Genomic DNA, 17,557 nt, shown 5'->3' with positions numbered 1-17,557 from the left:
TCCCCCCCCCCCCCCTCTCTCTATCTCTCCCACCCTCTTCCACCCTCTCCCATCTCCTACTCCCTTCCCATCCTCTACTCTCTCTCAATCTCTATCCTCTTTCCCTATTTGATTCCCACTCTATGGAAATTTAGGCTTACAAAGTGCATGCACTCTAAAGCATGTATGTGCTATAGTGCATGCATGCTATGCAAGCTTAAATTAAAAAAAGTTTTGAATAGTGTTTGCACACTATAGCATGCACTTGCTATGGTATGCATGCACTATTTAAAGCTTTGGTTTCTACCAATCCTAAGGCTGGATTTTCCTTGGGGATCCAACCCAAAGGTTTGGATTTTATAATCTAGTCTAAGACATGTTTTGCAACATGCATATAAAAAATGATTAATTTTTCTTGTGTGCTCTCCTTCAAGCTTTCTCGTGGTTGGGCATCGATAAAATTAGGTTACCTAATATTTTAATCTATGTTAGCTATTTAACAATATAATTTATTTCAAATTTGAATTATTTCAATCCTTTCATCTATAATTTTTTTTTATTGTATGTCCATTTTCTCTCAAAAACAACATGTACTAATTGGGGAGTATATTTTAGCCCATTCATCAAATTTTGCAACAACTTAGTTTTTTAGAAACTAGACTCCATTCTACACACTTTGAAAAAATTAAGTTTTGATTTTAGAGTAGTTTTCAATCATTTCTAGAGGGAGCACACTGATATTTCATGTTTTTGGTATGCATCAAACTACAAAATTCATAAAAAAATACACATTATAAAATTACCAAAAAAATTAGGGATAACTAAATGGTGGTAGGTAACTTTTGAATAGAGTGATTAAAGAATTTCAAAAATAAAGTTAAAAATTTAAAAGGCCACACTTTGCACTATGTTATGGTTTTTCTAAAAAAATTGTACCACTTTTTGTGGCCCCTTTTTTGAGGATCTAAAACTAAACCATTTTGAAAAAAAATTAGTAGTTTAGAAACTAGATTCAAAAGACTACTACTTTTGTTTTTGTGATATCTTAAAAATTTGAGCATAACTTGTTAGATACAATTGTTCAATTGTGTGTTGTCTTTGATGTTACACAAATGTCATATCAGTTATCAAATAGAGTCTACTAATCATAGTTGGTCAGGAAAACAAATTCCAAAATCTATTGAGCATTCCTAAAAGTTACTCTATGGAAATAGTTTCTACCGAGCTCACTTGGGCATCGAAGGATTCTATGGTAGAAGAAAGTTTCTACTGAGCTCACAAGGTCAATGAAGGAAATTTAGTGTTTACTGATTTCACTTGGTCTCCAAAGGATTTTGCAGAGCTTGTAGTGTTCATTGAGCTTTAGTTGGTTAACACCGGAAATCATTTTTGGAGTAGTGTTTACCAAGCAAGGTTGGCCAATGAATGATTTCATTGTTTTCGGAAATAAAGTTTAATTGTTTCATGTAATAGTTGTAGCTGATCAATGTAATGATTATTGGTAATTGTAACTTGTAAATGAGATGACTTGAAAATTTCTATGGTATAAATAAAAAGATCAAGTTGTGAATTCTAAATCGCAATGAACAAGCATGCACGTGTATTGATTGTGAAGAGGAAAGTGCAAGAAAATTTTGAAGAAGCATTAGATATCCTTGAAGAGCAGCAAAGTTGTATACGATCAGAGAGGATCTAGTGAAGTAGAACTAAGATTTGCATCAGCAATTTAGTTGCATCTTATTTAGGTCAACTCATTGTTACTTTCTCACAATTGTAGTAGTGATTTCTAAAATCTCCTAATAGATTTGGTTTAGCAACCATTTTGTAAATCTTCTAACAAGGTGGACAATTCTATTGAATTATTCTAAAGTCCTCTAGCATGGACACTCCTAGTAGGGTGATTAAATCCTCTAACAAGGTCACACCTAACAGTGTGTATTGTAACCTTTAGTAGGGTTAGCTCCTAACAAGGCTCACTTTAGAAGAGTGAAAATTAGTAGCATGTTACTTGGTGATTTTTCTGATGTTGGGTTTCCATGTTAAATCTAGTGTTTCTTGTGTTCATGTTATTTTATTTTATGCATTCATGTTAATAACTGTGAATTCTTAAAACATACAATACATCTATCGAGTTGAAGAATTTTTCTAATTGGCTACCAAGTGATAGCAGTAACTAGTTTTTAAGACATCTAAGGGATCTATGGATTTGTTTTTGTGGTAACTGATTCACCCAACCCCCCCCCCTCCACTCTTAGTTACTCAATCTATATTTCAAACAATTAATATCAGAGCTTCTGGTGCTTGCAGGAAGGATTTCAAGGATCTAAGCTAAAGATTAGGATGTCTTACAAGAGGGAAATTCCATGGCTTGATAGGGATAAATTTTCATCATGGCAAGGTCTCATGAGACTCCATATAGCTTCCTTTGGAGATACAGGATTGAAATATCTTGATGAAGCATATGTTACTCCTTCTTGTACACTATCTGTCAATGACATTGTTGAGAAGAAGACTCATAAAACCATGATGATAGACAATGCATCTGCCCTAAGCTATGAAAAAATTGATGATATCAAGGACTACAAAACTACATTTGAAATGTGGAACAAGCTCAAGGAAACCTATGGAGGTGAAAATAATGTGAGAAGAGCCAAAGTAGAAAGTCTAAGAGGACAATTTGATCAGATAAGGATGAGAAAAGATGAAAACATTGCCAAGTGTGTTGAAAGAGTTAAAGCAAACATCAGTGCAATCAAGGCTTCTAGAGGAGATATCAAAGAGGAAATAATTGTAAGTAAAGTTCTTAAAATATTGCTTCCCATTTATGCAATTAGAGTTTCTATAGTTCAAGAAAGAAGATGTGAGGCAAATCATAAGATAAATTTAGAGGCCATAGTAGAAAGATTAACTAAATTTGAGCTAGATAACTATGATGACTCTATTCTAGCTTCCAAGAACATTGAATCAGCATTTGAAGCCAAGATTTCACTTAGAGAAAAGGGTAAAATGATAAAGGATTCTCAGTGAGAAAGTGAAGGAGAATCAGAATAGAGTTCTGAAAATGATGTTGATGTGGATAAAGCTCTACTAGCAAGGAATTATTCTAGATGCAAAGGAAAATACAAAGGTAAATTTCCTCTAATTTGTTTTTCATGTGAGGAAATTGGTCATATTACTGCTAGGTGCCTAAACAAAAAAAACAAGGATGAGAAGAAAGGTCACAAGTGCAATGGTAAGAAAGAATTCAAATCATTCAAGGACAAAGGTAACAAAACATGTTTCATGGTTAAGGATTCTTAGGATTCTAACAATAGTGAAGATGAAATTGTTTACAATGTTGTGAAAGATGAATATGATAGTGATGAGGAAGATAAGATGGCACTTATCTCTCATGTGAGAAAAAATAATACATGGATCATAGACAATGGTTGTTCACATCATATGACTGGTGATAAATCTAAGTTTGAACATTTTGAAGACTATGATGTTGGTAGTGTGAAGTTTGGAAATAATGAACCTTGTTGCATAAAAGGAAGAGGAAGAATCTCACTAACCAAAGAACTTGTATGTGATAATGCCTATTGGGTTGAAGGACTAAAACACAATCTATTGAGTGTGGCATAACTACTCAATAATGGATTCAAGGTGGAATTCATGCATGGAAAAGAAAGACTATTGGTTGACAAATGAAAGTTGATTGGATCAGGCATATAGACAAAAGGTAACTCAATCTATCTTGAACTTGGTGAATGTTCATATTTTACTGCTCAAGTTGAAGAAAGTTGTTTATGGCACATAAGGTTATGTCATGTGAACTTTGATAATCTGGTGAAAATAAGAAAATTCAAGAAAGTAAGAGGCATTCCTAGTATAAAGAAACTTGAGGTTGGTCTAAGCAAGAATTGTCAAATTGGTAAGATGGGAAAGACTAGCTTTAAAAGTAAGAATTATCAGTTTGAAGAAGTTTTGAAAATTGTGCATACTGATTTGTGTGGACCTATTAGAATTGAAAAATATACTGGAGAAAAGTTTTTCATTCTTTTTGTTGATGATTACTCTAGAATGATGATTTTCATGTATTTGAGAGAGAAATAAAAAGCATTTGAGAAGTTCAAATGGTATTTGGCTAGAGTACAAAAGGAAATAAGGAAAAGATAGAAATGCTTGAGATCAAACAGAGGTGGTGAATTCATCTCTCATGAGTTCAATAACTTTTGCATTGAAAGGGGATTCAAAAGATAGGTATCAGCACTTGTAACTCCTAGATAGAATGGAATAGCTAAAAGAAGGAATAGATCTATCATGGAGTGTGCAAGAACTCTAATGATTGAAAAGAACATTGCTATCAAATACTGGAAGGAAGCTATCAGCACTACAGTTCATACCTTAAACTAAGTATAGTTGAAGAAGGACTCATTCAAAACCCCCTATGAGTTATGGTATGGCTATAGACCCAATGTAAGTTACCTAAAAGTATTTGGAAGTAAATGTTACATTTTGAAAGAATCTAAAAAAGGAAAATTTGATGTGATGGGTAATGAAGGAATATTTTTTAGATATTCTTGCAAGAGTAAGGCATCTAGATGTTTGAACTTGTCTACTCACAAAGTCATAGAAAGTGCACATGTGAAAGTTGATGAGTTTTTAGAAAGGATTGAAGAAGAAAGCAAAAAGGAACTAGAAGATTACAAGAGATTTGTTTTCATTGAACCTAATACAATGCTAGATACATCTATCAATCAAGAATTCTCGACTCCCAAGTCTTTAGTAACTGACTTGCAAGAACCGGAGTCACATTTAGATGCTACTGAGCTAATTCCTACTAAGTCTGAAGGACCCAAGAAATAGTCAAATCAGCCAGAGCCAGAAATTGAAACTCAAAATGAAGATAGTGGAACTTAGTCAAAAGGCAAGGAACTTGCATTAGCCAAGTATGTCACAAGGCATCATGCACTAGATCAGATTATTAGAGACAAATTTGAAGGTATTATGACAAGAAGTAAGCTAAGAGGTACTTGTTTACTTGCTGATTTTGAACCTAGAATTGTCAAAGATGAATTAGAAAATGAAAGTTGGATTGAAGCTATGAATAAAGAGATAGATCAAATAGAGAAGAACAAAATATGGACTCTTATACCTAGGCCTAGAGACAAAAATGTGATTGGAACTAAGTGGGTATTCAGATATAAGTTGAATGAAGATGGTAAGGTATCAAGGAATAAAGCTAGATTCATATGTAAAGGCTACTCTCAAGAAGAAGGAATTGACTATGGAGAGACTCTTGCTCCTGTTGCAAGACTCGAAGGTGTTAGGACCTTACTTGCATATGTTGCATAGAAAAGATTTAAGGTATATCAAATGGATGTCAAATTAGCATTTCTCAATGGTATTTTGGATGAAGAAGTCTACATTGAGAAACCTAAAGGTTTTTTTGATCTAGACAAGAAGGACATGGTCTACAAATTACCCAAAGCATTGTATGGTCTGAAACAAGCCCCTAGAGCATGGTATGAAAGATTGCATAACTATCTTATTCAGATTGGTTTTAAGAGAACTAATGATAATAGTAGCTTTTATATCAAGGAAGAACCAAATAACAAGATTGTCTTGGTAGACATATTTGTGGATGATATTTTGTTTATAGGAAATGAAGATCTATGTAAAGAATTTTTAGAAAAAATGAATAAGGAATTTGAAATGTCTATGTTTGGTGAGATTAAATTTTTTGTTGGTCTTCAAATTCAGCAAAACAAGAATGGTATCTACATTACTCAGTCTAAATACAGCAAGGAGATACTTAAAAGGTTTGGTATGGAAGATTGTAAACCAGTTGAGAATCCCATGTGTACTAGACTAAAGCTTACCAAGGATGGTGAATCAAAAGAGGTAGATCAAACCTTATATAGATCAATAATTGGAAAGTTGCAATATGTAGTTCATACAAGGCAAGATATTGCTCTTGTAGTTGGTATTGTAGCAAGCTTTTCTACAAAACCAAGAGAAAATCACATGATGGCAATCAAAAGGATCATGAGATACTTGAAAGGCACTAAAGATTATGGATTGTGGTACAAATTTGGAGATAATTTGGATTTGAAAGTATTTGCTGATGCAGATTGGGTAAGAAACATTGATGATAGAAAGAGTACAAGTGGAGGAGCATTCTTTTTTGGAAAGAGGTTGGTTTCTTGAACAAGTAAAAAGAAAAATTGTACATCCCAATCTACAGCAGAAGTAGAGTATGTTGCAGTAGTAGTGAATTGTTCTAATATTGTTTTGTTTAAATAGTTGTTGGAAGGCATGAAGGTAGAAATAAAAGAACTAGTTGTTATTTTTTGTGATAATACAAGTGTAATCAACATAGCTAAAAATCCAGTGATGCATTCAAAAATCAAGCACATTGCAATAAAGTATCACTTTGTTAGACAATTGGTTCAAGATAAGGAGATCAGATTGAAATATGTCCATACAAAAGAAAAAACTACTGACATGTTCACCAAGCCATTACCCAAGGATGCATTCTTTTATCTAAGAGGTAAGTTAGGGGTCATTTCCCTATCTAAAAATCACTAAAATGAAGTTTTAGTGATGCATCAATAGGTACCAAGTTGAAGATCTATTAGTTGATGCAACATAGTCATCAAAACATTGCATATGAATTAGTACTTAAGGTACATTGTTACTCATTTGTCTTGTGTTGTCAAAGAGGGAGAGTATACTACCATATCTTTCTAAAATTTGAATTTGATTGTGGAGAGTTTGTTGTTTGAAAAGAAGCTATTTAATTCCTTCATAAAGGGAGATTATTGTATTAGAAGATTTTGTGGCATAAAATCTAAGAGGGAGAAATATTTTGTCAAAAAAGGAATTGTTTCCAAGTTTCATCTACTATGACATGTTGTGTTGCCATCAATGCCAAAGAGGGAGATTGTTGGATACAATTGTTCAATTGTGTGTTGTCTTTGGTGTTACACAAATGTCATGTTAGTTATCAAATATAGTCTACTGAGCTTAGTTGGTAAGCAAAGAAAATGCCAGAGTCTACCAAGCATTCCTAAAAGTTACTCTGTGGAAACAGTTTCTACCGAGCTCACTTGAGCGTTGAAAGATTCTATGGCAGAAGTTAGTTTCTACCAAGTTCACAACGTCAGTGAAGGAAAGTTCTTGTTTACTGAGTTCACTCGGTCTCCAAAGGATTTTTTAGAGTTTGTAGAGTATGGATGCATGTTAATAACTATGAATGCTTAAAACATACAATAAATCTACCAAGTTACAACATTTTTCTATGTGGCTACTGAGTGACAATAGTAACTAGTTTTTAAGACATTGAAAGGATTTGTGGATTTGTTTTTATGGTAACTAATTCAATCACACCCCCCCCCCCCCCCCCCCCTTAATTTACTCCATCTATATTTCCAACATAACTATCTTCAAATTCTTGTCAAAGTTTAAAAATTGTTGATTTCAAAAAAAAGTGGCCACTTATACCCCCTAATTGGCACGACAACTTGGTGCACTTACCTCTTTGTAAGCACCCATAGCAAAAAATTGCTTTTTGAATTCCTCATCAAAGATTCTAAAAAGGAGGGTGCCATTATCCAAAGTAGTGAAAATATTAGGTAAGTATTTTCTAAAGAGATCTTGTAGCATCAATTTCCTCTTCCATTATCAGAATAAATGTTCTTGAAATAGATGGCGACTATGGGTTTTAAGAGGTTTTCATTAGAGATTTATTCCATTACATCAATGAAAAAGGATATAATATTTTTCCTTTTTCTATGGTTTGTTTCTAATCTAGGGAAGAAAGATGAATTATGAGTGCTCTCCTTTAGCCATTACACTTGTGACCTCTACCTACAAAAGCTCTCTTCCCCAATAAGGAGTTGTTTCCCCTTATTTGTACAACCATATTCTTCATTTTGAATGGATGGGGAAGGATTTCCATATGTTAATTTTTTTTTAAGATAATCTAATTTACTATGTAGGTATTTCTTCTACATGAAAATATCCCCAAACCTATTTTTTCTCCATCCCCTAACTTCTCCCTAAATAATCTTCATTTTAGTAGTAGTGTATGTGCAAGAACATGGTGTGCCAAAATGTGGCAATCTGAAAAATTTGTAGTTCTAAAATATCTCAAACCATTTCAAAATCTATTCCAACATTTTTCCCACCCTCCCTAATACTAAATAAAAACAATTAATATCTTTATAAGGTCTACTATATTTTTTGATACCAAACCTATATGGTCAACTTTAGAAACATCCATAAAATGTGCTTTTGGCCTATTTTTATGTGATTTTTACTTCAAACATGTAGCTGATGACTCTTTTTTCACCAAAATTTGATGAAATGAAAAGGGTTTCTTAAGAATGATCTTATCTTTCAATAAATGTAAGGTTTGTCAAATTATGAGTTTAGTAAGTAATTATTACTTATTTTCTAATGGAGTTACATATAAAGTGCTAACTAGCATACTACTTGAAAAATAACTATAACTTTCAAATGGTACAACATTTTTTAAATCCAAAAGATGCATCACATTCTATTTTTTTTCTACTATAAGGAAAAAAATTTAAAAATTGAATTTTGCAAAGTTTTGAATTAGTTAAGGTGCTTAGATACGAGATTTTTTTTATTTCAAAAATACTTAAGTCAAAAATTAACTATTAATTATTTATTTAGAATAAAAATACCCAAAAATATGTGTCACATCTAGGCATGAGTCTACTACTTATATCTAGAATATTAATTTAAACTATTATCATTTAATTTTAATTAAGGTGGTCAGACATATGTCTACTTCTTATTTTTGTTCTAAATTTTTGTAATATTGCATTAAAATTCTATAATAAATTGAGAAAAAATAATCTCTAGCAAATTGAATTACGAGTAATATTGTAGTATTGATATAATGTTAATAACAAGTAGAAAATTGGATGTCAAGTTGACATAACCCTAATTTTCTAATTTTTATTGCCACTTAAGAGCATAGTTTGGTTGACCAAGATCTGGCACATACCAAGTAACTGTGTACATAGAAAAACTAGTTATAGGAATTTACCACCACTATTTAAAAATTTATTTGAAGGTTGGGCGGGAGGCCCACATAATTTAATATCTAAAAGGGGGGTCCTCTCTTGGAAGAGTTATTCCATTGAGAAGTAGTGGGTTATGGTTGAGTTCATTCTTGGAAGGGTGAGTAGGGTAGAATAGTTGGAGACTAAAAGACATTCAAGTGAAATTGTATGATATGGGGACCTTTTTTATTATTAGACAAAGTGAATGGATTATCAACCATCATAAAATAAACTAGCCCAAAGATATTAGTAAAAGCTTCAAGCTCACCCATATTATCACTATAGTTATTGAGGCCTCTAGACTTCTTTGAATGGTAGAAGAGGGACTTGAAGTATCCATCCATAAGGTATTTATCATTAGGACCATGTAACATATAATTAATTATTCCCTTTAAGAGGTTTTTCCTCATAGACCTAGTGTTAGGGGCATAGACATTAAACATGCGTCAATGATTAAGATCTTATTTGAAAGAAATAACCAAAATATTTTGAGAGAAGGACAAATAATCTTGATCCACATGGTGAGGATTCTAAAGGATAGAAATACCACAACAGAAATATATCAATTTTTTAAATTAATCCCCAAGGCTTCAAATTAAATTAAATGATCCCCCAATGAAACATTATTTGTCATAATAGAAAAAAGTCAGAAATATATTTTAACTTTTTGCAGGAGCAAGATATCAACTTTGTGTTAAAAAACATACTATTTGATAGCATCTTGATTTATTGGGATATTTATCCCCATAATTTTCCAAGAGAGGAAAATCATTTCTTTCCTTACCGATTTATGTGTAGGGTTAGTTTCCAACATGAAGAAATCTCCCTTGTACATTAAACTTCAGTCTACAAACTTTGTTATAAGGTCTTCCTATGAATATCTTCATTCCTACATCTAGTTTTTTTACTTCTTCTTCTTCTTTTTCTTTTTCTTTTTGGCTTTCCAATCCCCTCTATAATCAACCAAGTTATCATCATCAAAATAAACCACTACATTTTTTTTGGGCTTGGTTCCAATATGCTACAACAAAGTGATACATAGGAGAGAATGATTTTTTGTGCTCTCTAAGGTTTTGATGGTTGATAACTTCAATATTTTCTTGTTCACCCATTTGTAATTACTTAGGTTAGAGTGAACCATTAATCTCCTCTTTATTTGATATTATTTCTTTAGAGGTGTCAAAGATCCCTATATTGGAAAAAAGGTATGAGGATGAACTAGTATCAACCACAACTAGGGTTGTGCTAGTTTTAGACTTTTCTTCAACCTCTTAGGGTGGCATTGTTGTTTGATATTTTACAAGAAACAACTTGAACAACACACAAAGAGGTAATTTTCGCCTTGTCCTTTATCTCTAAGAGAGAGGAGGGGTCTTAAAAGTTTCCTAGAAGTACCCTTTAAACTTGCACTTTTGATTGTAAAGGACCTAACATTCTCATATACCAAAGCCTAGGTGTACTTTCAAAATTTTCATTTAAAACCAAAAAGTTAAGTGGGGTCTTATTAATTCCAAAATAGAATAGAACCTAGAAAATACTAGCTTTGATTTGGACAATGTTACCATATTAGCCAAAATGTAGTTTCCAAAGTATTCTTCAATCTAGTGGAAAAAAAATTATTCTAAAACTCTAAGGGAATACCCAGAAACCTCATCCAAATAGGATATTTTTAACTAAGCTTAGTCAAAGAGGCAAAAATCAACTTTAACTTATCAAGAGAAAGGAATTTTTTGCCATAAAGACTGAAAGAAAGATCTTTCAACACTTTAAAATAAAAGAGTAGTTCTCTTGGTTTGGATAAGACTGCTACATTGTTTTAAGCTTATAATAGGATGAGACACATTTCCTAATCATATTAATGAAGGGCCAAAGATGAAAAAGCTTCCTACTAGATCAAGTTTGAAATCTTCCAAAGTCTAGTCAATAACTAATTTTATAGGGAAAATTTTATTCTCCCCTTAATATTTATTAAATCCACAAGAAGAGATTTGAGCATATTCTTAGGGGCCACCATAAGTGTGTTTTTCCAACTTGCCTTAGGGGGGTTGAAATCAATGACTTAGAATGACCATCAATCCTAGGAGTAATGGGTTTAGTAACACAAGGAACTGACTGAGGTGGATTTGACTTCATGGGAGGGTTAGTAGGGGGAGGATGAATATTCCCTTAATGGGGACAAGTAAAATTTGAAAATCAAAGAGGTGGAAACATAAAAAGTGAGTTTGTAGAGCTAAGATCTCAAAAACATTTTAATTTCCTTATGTGTTGAATTTTTTTAGAATAACTAAGAGGGGGGTGAATCTATTATCCAAGGTCCAAATGTATAAATATAACTTTTTAGTGCTTCACAGATACATATCCATAAAACCATAAGATGCATGCATCCATTAGATCATCAAATACTTTAGACATTTGCATATTTTTGTCCTAGGTCAAAATAACTTTGTAGTAATGTAAAAATAAAATACCAAAAACTCATTCATAGATTTTGAAACAAGGTTTTTATATGGAAACCCAATTTGGGGAAACTACCAGTAACATGCTACCCAATTTCACTCTTTTGAAGTGATGCCCTGTGAAAGGCCAACCTTGTTAAATGGTACAATACACACTATTAAAAATGACCCAGTTAAAGGATTTCAATCACCCTATAGGAGTGAGCCTTGTCAAGGAAATTTAGACCATTCCATTAGAATGTCACCTGATTAAAGGATTTACAAATGACTATTAGGTCAACCTTAACCCAAATGATTTATTTGCACTGGCATAGTTGTTAGAAAGTAACAACATAACTTGATCTAATTAAAACTTACAACTCACTTCTAGATTAAAGATCTTTAGTTCATTCCTCCATTCTTCTTTGCATTCATACTCTTCATCTCTGACATCTTGTTCACCCTTTAAGCTTTCATCCTCTTAAGCCTTCTTGCTTTGTATGCTAATTGCAATCTCTTTTGTTCGACCACTAGATGAAGCAACACCCTAGACTTCTTGTCTTCCTTAGGTTCTCGTAGATGATAACATTTTTTTCTAGCCTACTATCTCTATAAATAGAGAATTTATATTTTTTTCCACTTAACCACATTCATCCATTGTAGGGTTAGGTAAGACTTAATGAATCTATCCACTTTTTCATTTTAGTCACTTCTAGAAACTTCCTCTACAATCTTCCTTCAATTCTTCTTAAGATGGTTAACCTTGAATTCTATACTACCAGTTCATCATAGTTATTTTCCACATGATTCACATAATTCAAGAAATCAAATTAATCAGCTTAGAGTCATCAAATCTTCAATTTAACACTTTTTTCATCACTCAACATCTATAGGATTCAATCATTTGGCCAATAGTAGTTCACTCAATACATACTAAATTTTACTAATGTTCGACATCAACTAAACTTTATGCAACATATACTAATTTTTACTCAGATTCCACTATTTTTCTTCTTTTCTTGATACCTATTGATTTTCACTCGGCTTGCACTATTTTCTCATCTAGGCTTGGCAAACACATTTCTTTTCTTGATCTTCTTCTAGTCTTTGCTTGAGTAATATTTCATTACACAGTTTAAATAGATAGACAATACACACAGTATCAATGTCTTACTTGGTTTTAGTGCTCCTTTTATACACTTAAATAACTCAACCTTTCTCTAGGTGCTCTTATTTTTATTTATGTTCAAATACTCTTCATCAATCAAACAAATGATAGAATTCAAACCAAAAGGAAATTGTCTCACCAACAAGTAGAAGGTTTGACATCATTGAGAAACTAATGATTGTTCCATGATAAGTTCTACACTTCAAACAATTTCTTTTCAACAATATGCCATTATGGTTTTTGGGACCTATTTTAAAACCCCACGTGTAGGATTAGGGAGCCTTCAAAAACCATAATCATTTCCTAGCTTGGGAGATTATGTCATTGATTTGGAGCTTCAACCTTGTGTTCTAATATTTGGGTAGATTGTGAGTTATTGGATATGTATTTATTTTCTAGTAATGGTTCGTTGGTTATAAGCTTCTAAATAGAAATCCATTGTCTTTTACAACATTGCATGTTAGTAGGGTTCTAGACCCCCTCAAATCTATTTGTAAAGGATTTTGTGGCCCCTTCATAAATTGCTTTTCCCTTAATAAAAAGTTAATATGTCATAAACACATGAATTTTAATAATGAGAAAAAAAAAACTATGAATCATCCTAAATTTAGATAATAAAGACCCTTTCCTTGAATAATTTGTGTTCAAAATTGTGCATTCATCTTCACTAATAAAATTAACCCCTTTAATATGAAAGAAAATGTATTGTGATCATATGAAATTGTATTTATAACTAAATTCAATAACTAAAACCACAACCAACAAAAATAATTTTAAAATCAAAATTTCTAATTTCTATCATATCTCAAACCACTACTAGAAAGATCCAACAAAAAATATATTAAAAAAATATTTTCCAATACAATTTTTTCCCTTTAATAACAAAAAAGCTCAATAGTAAAATAACATAAATAGAATATAGTACCAAGAAACCATTACTATTTTATATTTATTTGAAACCCCTTGACCTTGCAACTTTCTCAATCCAAAGAGAAACTCTATTAAATTCTTTCATCTTTAAAAGAAGCCCATGTGGTATAGAAAGCCTCAAGTAGAGCTTGAGCCATGTTCATAATAAAATAATACCAATAATAAAATTAATAATATTGAACCCAATAAAATACAAATTCCTTGATAATACAAATGTATTTAATGAAAATAAATAAAGGTTTCTTTAGTTGCCTAATGATCTTAATAGACTTTGAGAACAAAGATCAACATCTTTTGTATTGTTAGGAATAAAAAACTTTGATGAAAATTAATGAAACAATAGGTATCAAATAAACATTATGCATATTATCCCCAAGGTCAAAGGGTAATCTCATTACTTATGAAGTAAATTCTATATGTGAAATTGTATCAATTGATATTTTAAATAAAATCATCACCATATTTTATACTCAAATATATTATCCGTTTATAACTCAAATTACTATTTAAAAATCATCACTTTATTCTTAAGAATCTTGTATCCACTAGACCATTGAAAAATAATATATTTCAAATGTAATAGGATATTAATATCTTATCAATAAAATATTGATAAGAAATTTTTATCAAAAATAATATTGATAAGATATTTTAGTTTTTTATTAAAAACAAGGATGTGTAAGGGATTAATGTCTATTATATTTAATAAGATACATAAAATATCAAATAATAAGACTATAAACTAATTATGCAAGTAAAAAATTCAACATGTCTGACACATTAAATCATACAAAAAAAGGTATGAAGAAGTGTGATCTTCTAATCTATATACCTCTCTAGTGTCCAAATATATCAAAGAAAATTGTTGTCTTGAGATCATGTATAAACATATCCAAAACTAATATTCAATATTTTAAATAAAATGAGCATGACTATTAGAAGGTATTACTTATCAACCTAAAATTGAGAGATTGTTTGCAATGGAAAAGTGTGTTGTTGGAATAGAAAGGTGAGAGATTGATAGATGTGATGCCCGATTTTGCCTAGGGTAAAGTGGTTCTAGAGGTAAGTTTACTAGAATCAGTAGTTGATACTATCTCTCTAGAGTTCACCCAGGCCTTAGCTGGTCATTTTGAATCATCCTAACTATCTATTGAGATTGTTAGGAAATGGTGTCCGACAGGATGGAAGCTTAAAGGCTTGGTCAATGTGTCAACTATGTCAAGGAGCCTAATTTCATCAAAAATTTCCTCGAAGATGGATAAAAGTCTTGCAATAATAAGAAATTGGCATTAAGGTAGACACCTACTAATGCTAGCTATATGGAGGCCTAGGTTCAACCTTGCTATAGATGTTCTTTGTATAGCCCTCACTAGCTTGGATTTGCTTACATGGGCTCTCCCTAGAGTTCTGGGATGATATGGCTTTAAAAATGGATTGGTGACTTTATTGGAAACTTCATTAGAAATGAAAATGGTATGACCAATACATCTAGATTGGTTTATACTAGGTGTATGTGAATTTAGCCATTAATAAATTTTTCCCTACTATGGTGACTTTGAATACCAAGGGTAGAAAATGGTCCCAACCCATCGTGCATGAGAATGTGACTTTTCTTTGCCAAAAATATATGGCTTATGGTCATATCATCATTGATTATCCTAAGAAGAACTACAAGGAAAAAGAGCTAGTAGACCTTGGATCCCCTTTGACCCATGCTGAGAGCTCCAATAGGCCCCTCACCAACATTGAAGGGAATGCTAGAACCATGGATTATGGAGCTTAGCAGAAGGATTTAGTGGTTTTGGTGACAAAAGAGAACCCAATCATGGAGGATTCTCCAAATCAAGCCCCCTCAAAGGTTGAGGGGAAGGAGAAAATGTCAAGGATAGTCTAGAGGAAGGAGAAATTCCAAAAGAGGGTTTAGAGGATACACTGGGAATCCCCTCAAGAAACTCAGAGATGGAGGTTATGTTAGAAAGTAAAGCCCACCAAGATAACTAAGGAGGAGGAGGGGGAGTGAATGAGTTATCCAAATAATAAAACATTTATAAACTTTATTAATCTTCAGGCATGCAAAAAATATAATAAAAAATCATAAGAAGATACTCATACACATTAACACCAAATATTTTAACTAGGGAAGCCCTTGATTAGAGGGAGAACCTAAGTAGTGATGATACCCAAAAAAAAATCTAATAATATAAAATTTGCTTGTTAGAGGATGGACTCTAGTAGGGGCCAATGAAATACATTCAGTATATAGAAGTCCTTGTTAGGAAACTTTGAATCCCTAATAGGAGATTCCAACCTTGTTAGGAGTTGTGTCAACCCTATTAGGAGTTGTAGAAGGTAGATGGACCCACTGCCCAAACAACTTTAGGCTAAGACCAATAAAATAACTATCCAATTGATCTCTATATTATTCCTTGTAGAATAATAGAAATATATAGCTCCTTATGTGTCCTCTGACCAGACCAAACCTCTTCTAATCTTGATACTAGATCACTAACTTCACATCAAATAATCCCTTGGATCTCTTACTTGTATTTATCAAATACTTCTCATATCACACACTACAATACCTACATCACAACAAGGAAAATAACCTTCCTTTATACCATATACTCAAAATAATTCCTTGATTTAGCCTTGACACTTTCCCAATTAATTATAATAGGACCTCATTAAGATATTACAAAACCACTCATCTTTTCACAATTACAAGTCACTCTCAGCTTACGATCTTTACAACTTTCCACATGTGTGACCTTTATCCTATTGGAATTCTTTAGAATAACTATAGATGGGGGGGAAGGAGAGGTGAATCATTTATCCAAGGTCTAGATGTACAAATAAAACTTTTCAATGCTTAGTAAATGCATATCCATAAAACCTTGTCATGCATGCATCCATTAGATCATACAATACATAAAATTTGTAGGTTACTATACTAGGTCAAAATAACTATGCAGAAATGTAAACATGAAAGATCATAAGAACATTCACATAATTTGACACAACGATTTTAGAAGGAAACCCAATTTGGGAAAAAACACTAGTAACATGCTACTAATTCTCACTCTTCTAAAATGATGCAATGTGAAAGGCCAACCCTATTAAAAGTTACAATACAACTATTAAATGTGACCTGGTTAGAGGATTTCAATTACCCTATTAGGAGTGAGCCTTGTTAGAGGACTTTAGAACATTCCATTAGAATGTCATCTAGTTAAAGTATTTTCAAATGATTGTTAATTCAACCTTAATCCAAAAAAATTACCTGAGACTGATACAATAATTAGAAAGTAACAGTAAGGGTTGATGTGATAAAAATTACAACTCACTTGAAAATTACAGATCTCTATTTTAATCCTCCATTCTACTTGGCTTTCATAGATTTCAGCTCTAATAGCTTGTTCACCCTTCAAGCATTCATACTATTAAGCCTTCATTCTTTGCATGTCAATTGTAGTCACTTCCTTTTGGCCACTCAATGAAGTAATACCCTAGACTCCTTGTCTTCCTTAGGTTATCACACATGACAACCTTTGCTTTTGACCAACCATCTCTATAAATAGACAATTAAGATCATTTTCTACTTAACCACAATTATCCATTTTAGGGATAGGTATGATACAAAAAATCTACCCACTTTTCCATTTGGTTCCTCTAGAAAATTCTTCTATAATCATCCTTGAATTCACCTCAAAATGGTTTACCTTGAATTTTGTATCACCAACTCATCATTGTTATCTTCCACATGCTTCACACAATTCAAGAAAATAAAATAGTCAGCTCAAATTCATTAAATCTTTGATTTAACACATTTACTAGCACTCAACATTAATATGTTGTTCTTTCACTCGACCAACACTAGTTTACAAAACAAACACTAAAGTGTACCAATGCTCAACATCAGCTGAACTTTACTCAGAATATACTAACAATCACTTGGCATGCAC

This window comes from Cupressus sempervirens, chromosome 10 (genome assembly GCF_028749045.1).
Source record: "Cupressus sempervirens isolate cs-2001-9-10 chromosome 10, ASM2874904v1, whole genome shotgun sequence".
In the NCBI taxonomy this organism is placed as follows: Eukaryota; Viridiplantae; Streptophyta; class Pinopsida; order Cupressales; family Cupressaceae; genus Cupressus; species Cupressus sempervirens.
This window is presented reverse-complemented; position numbering follows the sequence as displayed.